We start from the raw sequence: 6463 nt of genomic DNA on the forward strand, positions 1-6463 counted from the left end.
ATATTGGTATATATATATTGGTGTGTTTACGTCCCCGTAACTTAGCGGTTCGGCATAAAAACCGATAGAATAAGTACCAGGCTTAAAGAATAAGTGATGGTGTCCATTTTCACTCGACTAAAAATTCAAGGCGGTGCTCTATTTTATCTAAACTTTGGTTCCTAATTCCAAATCTGCCCTTAGATTTCGCGTATCGAAACAATTTTATTTAGAAGCGAATTTTCTTTACTACCGTAATGCAATATGCATATTTGTAGAAGAGAATTGCCAGTTATATGATTTAATAGCTTGCATAGTCAATTTAGCTGTTTTATGAGAACTATTCGTTTTCACCTATATATATATATATACATCATTATATTTACATATATGGAAATTCGATATATTTTGTAAAAACAAATGTATCTATATTTTTTATAAAATTAGCATATTTTTTATAATGTTGTAGTCATCTTTGTCCAACTCAACCAAAGAAAAGACAGTAAAATGCACCAAATGTCGCTGAAATGATATTTATAATAGTCAATAGTATTATGTTTTTGGTATAAATACATCATTAATCTACAACTTCAGTCCTTTCCGTGCTCATTCGACATCTGAAGATATAATCATAAGCATTAAAAAAAGAGGTAAGTTCAGTAAGTGTACTTTCGAAGGAACCGACTTTCTCTTCTTAGTCTCTCGAGCATATTCCCTTACTTGTTTCCCTCTTGGATACCAATAATAATCTGCTATCACATTTGAATGCCATTATCCCGGGTATATATATATATATTTTTCATTATATTTTAAATTTTGGTCGAGACACTCTCCTTGTTCTTTACTAATATTCTCCAAATAGGCAAGAAATTATTAGTCAAAATTCCTTTTGATATGATATACTTTAAATCGCAAATACAAGCAACCGAAGGATCTTTCGGGTAACGTTTCTCGATAGAATGAGTTTCTCAGAGAGCAAGGACTCTTTCCAGTTTGAGCTGTAACTTCTCCGAATTAAGAGGTCACACGTTCGATATTACAGACCAGAAATCAGATTGCCATAAGAAAGAATCTAATGCAGTTTCTTCAAGCCCAGCCAACCGACAGGAAACTTGGGAGGAGACCAAGAAGGAAATGGATTATATCCATTGGTCACGCTTGGGAACCCCCTAGGAAAGTTACTGGGAGTTGCTTCTTATAGAACCTTCTGTTGGATGTGCCCCACGTTTCTACCCCAACAACTCTCCCAGGAATAGTGCGTGGTAAAAATGGATGGATGGATGGATACTTATATTACATGCTAGCTTCCTAAGTTCATGGTTTCGTATTTGTTGCTGTCCATTTTTTTTTTTTGTAATTTCTGTGAAATATTATCTAGGAATTTATCATGAAAGATTTAAGAAAGCACTTTAAAAGTTAATCTCTCTTTAATATTCTCATTTTCGGCCCAGCAAAAACATCTTTCTTCAATTTCTATGGCTTTGGACCAGGAAATTTTTCACACGTATCTTATAAAAATGACGTGATCTTCATCAGACCAAGTTTCATATGAAATACTGAGAACAAAATGTGTTCTGCTTTTACTAAGAGGAAGTGTTTTTGATATTTGCTGTCCAATATCGAAATCTCTTCTTTCTGGACATTTCGTCTTCAGACAGCGATAAGCTTTAGCTCACTGCTCTACAAAGAAAAAAGGTATTTAATGTAACTGGTTTGCTCATTAATATGTTAATCACTTTTCAAATGTCTACTAATCACCCAAATGTGTTCGATGTACATGAAATTTGTCAGTACTATTTTCGTGGGTTCATCACTTTCTTAAATGTACAGATTGGCACATCAATACTGAAGCAAGCACGTTCTAATTACTCAACAAAATAGAATTTAAACACTTCTATCAGTTGCTATTCACCCCATTCATTTTTATGATGCTATTTCACAAACCATTTTCATCAAGGTGGCAAAACAATGCCACATTCCATTCTGAAGCACTTCACAGAAATTTGTTTAGCTCCATGGAAACTAAATTTTAATCCCAGAGGAGCAGGCTATATTGATTCAACCTAGTTCCCTTCGAATTCTGCTGAGATCTTTGAAAGATTTAAATCACACATTAACTCATATAAATTAGACCAGGTGTAAGTAGACTGTGTATACGTTTTATCCTTAGTGCTTTCCTGTGGAATGCAGTTGTCAGGTTCGATAATAACATCTAAGCCATTGAACAAGGAAAGCGGTACTATGGCTTCAAGCAAATTTGAGGAGTTTCTTTCTGATTGTTAGCTGCCTCCAGAAATATCAAACATACAAATTTACCAATCTACAGGATGGTTCCTAAGCTTTCACCCGAACCACTGAAACATACATGATGACTCTCCACTAGTGACTAACGAAGATCGTCACTGACCTTTAAGAATATGGTGAGCAAATTTATTTTTTACATTTTTTGCACTTGTGGCTCCGCTGGTGACTAATGAACCCAGCCCTTAATAAACTTGATAAACACACACGCGCAGATATTCAGATATTGCAGACCAAGCTTCTTCCAATCCCATTATACAATTAGACCACTGTCCTATATTTACAACGCATGTTCAGCAAAATGGTAGGCGACTATGATTTCACTTCATCACCCATTTTCTCTTCAAAATAGATGAAAAATGATTTTACAAAACCTGTAACAGGTTCCATTTGGGTTCTTATCACAAAAGATCCACAAATATCCGGAAAACATCCAGCTGATCCGCACATTCTCCGCTATTAGTATTAGTCACGTTTGATCCCAATCCTTATCATATCGCATTTACAATATATGGTAATATATAGTATTTCATCACTGTCTGTCGATCAGATCAAGATTATGGACAAGCAAGGTATAATTAGCAAGTCATGTTTTTTTTTTATTAATCAGAGAAGATCTAGGATTATTTTATCCAATGCGGACATCCTTTTCCTCTTTAATTGGAAATGATGAATTTCTGGGCATCGTTTGGCTGAGGTAGATCCAGCAGTATGATAGACGTCTTCTTGTCCACCTAGTTAAAGTGGCTACTTCAGCAGGATGCATATCGATACTTAAGTAGATCATTGCTGTCCGTGTTAAATGTGTGTGTGTGTCTGTGTGTGCGTTTGTGTGTGCGTCTGTGTGTGTGTGTGTGTGTCTGTGCGGATATATATGTATATGTAAATACATATATATATATATATATATGCATGCATATACCTTTATATATAAGTACATATAAATACACACACACACCTATCTATATAGGTACATAGATGAATACATTACTTAGATAAAATGATGCAGATGTACTTATATATATATATATATATATATACTTATATATATGTACATATATATAAATATATATATAAATGAGAGGAAAAGACAATTTTTTTTTTCTTTTGCCCTTATTTATAAATGTTTATAATTTTCACCTCAAAAGGTATTTTAGTGTGCTGGCCACTGATAGAATTTTTTGGGAAAAATGTTATACTTAGACGTATATATATATATGTATGTATGTATGTATGTATGTATGTATGAATGTATGTATGTATGTATGTATGTATGTATAGATAGATAGATATATATATAGATATAGATAAGCTGACCACTACATTTATATTTTTTCTCCTTGTTTTTCTCCTTGTTTCTTTGTGTTCCTTTCAGTTGAAGAGCATAGGCTCGAAACTTCAAAGACTTTCTCTATTCCCAAGCGTTAAACTAATACATCCATTTGTTGTTTACACCACTTGTCTTCGTGTGTTGTTTTTTTTTTCGTAAATTCTCCTATAGATATATATGTATATATACATATAAGAGGGATGACCACTAAGTGGACGTTCATTTTGCTAGAGATGGACCACCTATGGTCTGACCACTAAAAGATACAAAATATAAAGATTAATCAAAGACCGGTTTCGTTGTCACCACTTACGTAATTACTTACGTAATTGTCCGCAGCTCTTCAGTATAATCATACCGAAGAGTTGCTGACAATAACGTAAGTGATTACGTAAGTAACTACGTAAGTGGTGACAACGAAACCGGTCTTTGATGTGCAGACACATACATACATACATACATACATACATATTGGGTTGGTGCATAATTATTGCGGCTTTTTTGCAACTAATTTTATTCAACTAGAACAATACCAACATGTAAAAAAAACAACTTTAAATGATTATTCCGGCATCTACTTCAATTACTGCTTCCAGACGGCCAAACCATAATTTAAAGATATTTTTGCTAAATACTGTCATTGTTTTTGTTGAATAAAATTTGTTGAAAACAAAAAAAAAAAAAAAAAGCCGCAATAATTATGCACCAACCCAATACATACATACATACATACATTGTTAGCACTACGTCGCTTACGACGTCGAAGGTTCCAGTTGATCCGATCAACGGAACAGCCTGCTCGTGAAATTAACGTGCAAGTGGCTGAGCACTCCACAGACACGTGTACCCTTAACGTAATTCTCGAGGATATTCAGCGTGACACAGTGTGACAAGGCTGACCCTTTGAATTACAGGCACAACAGAAACAAGAAGTAAGAGTGAGAGAAAGTTGTGGTGAAAGAGTACAGCAGGGTTCGCCACCATCCCCTGCCGGAGCCTCGTGGAGCTTTAGGTGTTTTTCGCTCAATAAATACTCACAACGCCCGGTCTGGGAATCGAAACCGCGATCCTATGACCACGAGTCCGCTGCCATAACCACTGGGCTATTGCGCCTCCACTCTACATACATACAAATGAGGAAACAATCTTAGAAGAAAAACGACGAGCAATGTTGGTGCAGTAAAGAATATGTAATTAATAACAGCAAACGAAAGATGTGTATGGGTGAGAACTAAATACGAAAAGAATATAAATAATAATAATAATAATAGTAATACGACAAAATTTAAGAGACAGTGGCAACAATAACAACAACAGCTATAACAGCTAAAAGAAACTGTCAGTTGAGAGAAAGGGGGGAGAAGTGGAGAGAGGGTGTGTAAAATAAGCAGAGAATGAAGGTAAAGGATATTTCGAAAAGGTCAGTTCTTTCCAGAGCCAGACAGCTGTTATTTACCTATATAGATAAAGTTACATATTTACATATATACATGCACACGTATGTATGTATGCATGTATGTATGTATGTATGTATGTATGTATGTATGTATGTATGTATGCTTGTATGTATGTATGTAAATATATATATAGGGAAAGAGAGAGAGAACGATAGATAGATAGATAGATAGATAGATAGATAGATAGATAGATAGATAGATAGATATACAAGCAAAGTGCAAGATATCCAGCTGAGTAGGAGGGCAACGGGTCTTAGTATACGAGTTAGCCTTCTCCTAGAGGAATCCCTTGGCAAAGACCAGGGATCATCCCTGATGCCCAGTGCGCTACAGCCCCCTCGGCCACTAACACGAGTATTCCTAAGTACCGACGCACACATACATACATACATACATACATACATACATACATACATACATGCATACATACACACATACATACATGATGACTCTCCACTAGTGACTGACGAAGATCGTCACTGACCTTTAAGAATATGGTGAGCAAATTTATTCTTTACATTCTGTACACTTATGGCTCCGCTGGTGACTAATGAACCCAGCCCTTAATAAACTTGATAAACACACATGCGCAGATATTTAGATATTGCAGCCCAAGCTTCTTCCAATCCCATACGTTTTCAAGCAGCTAGTTTAAATTTTGTTTTCTCGCCATAATAGCAATAGCGAAAGAGGTGATATGATATGGAAGACGCGTGGAAGAGGTGTCGCATCAGGCATCTACGTCTCCGGACATGCTTTAGTGAATCCCTCTTTATATCACCTAAGAGTAAAAGCATGTCTGGAGAGGAAATGCCTGATGGTAAAAAAGTACGAAAGAAAATGGAAGAAAGTAGCCCGAATGTTGAGTATGTAAGTGCCAAATTAAGCGGAGTAAAAAAAAATAAATGAGACAATAAACGGTGCAACGCAAGAATGTGGTTGGTGGAGTCAAAGCCATTCCGCGTCCATTAATTTTTTGTTTCTCATTTCTCATTCGCAATTATAATATATTTATTCATGTAATATCATTTGATAAGTCCCCGACCCCATTTGTCCCTTGTATTGTCTCCGTTTTGTTTAACCCTTGTGGTTTTAATAAAATCATCTCTTTATTCTTTACTCTTTCACTTGTTTCAGTCATTTGACTGCGGCCATGCTGGAGCACCGCCTTTAGTCGAGCAAATCAACCCCCAGGACTTATTCTTTGTAAGCCTAGTACTTATTCTATCGGTGTCTTTTGCCGAACCGCTAAGTTACGGGGACGTAAACACACCAGCATCGGTTGTCAAGTGATGTTGGGGGGACAAACACAGACACACAAACACACGCACACGCACACACACACACACACACACACACACACACACATACATATATATATATATATACATATATA

At 35.8% G+C, this 6463-nt stretch overlaps 1 long non-coding RNA gene across 1 annotated transcript; it reads right to left on the reverse strand.

Annotated features, from left to right (window-relative positions):
- Positions 1-1387: 1387 nt before the first annotated feature.
- LOC106880914 (uncharacterized) lies at positions 1388-3973 on the reverse strand. The gene is made up of 2 exons (XR_001410791.2): positions 3604-3973; positions 1388-1659 (listed from the first exon to the last, which is right to left on the reverse strand). It is a non-coding gene; the product is annotated as an uncharacterized LOC106880914 (long non-coding RNA).
- Between the last annotated feature and the right edge of the window lie 2490 nt (positions 3974-6463).

The sequence above is a fragment of the Octopus bimaculoides genome, chromosome 11 (genome assembly GCF_001194135.2).
Source record: "Octopus bimaculoides isolate UCB-OBI-ISO-001 chromosome 11, ASM119413v2, whole genome shotgun sequence".
In the NCBI taxonomy this organism is placed as follows: Eukaryota; Metazoa; Mollusca; class Cephalopoda; order Octopoda; family Octopodidae; genus Octopus; species Octopus bimaculoides.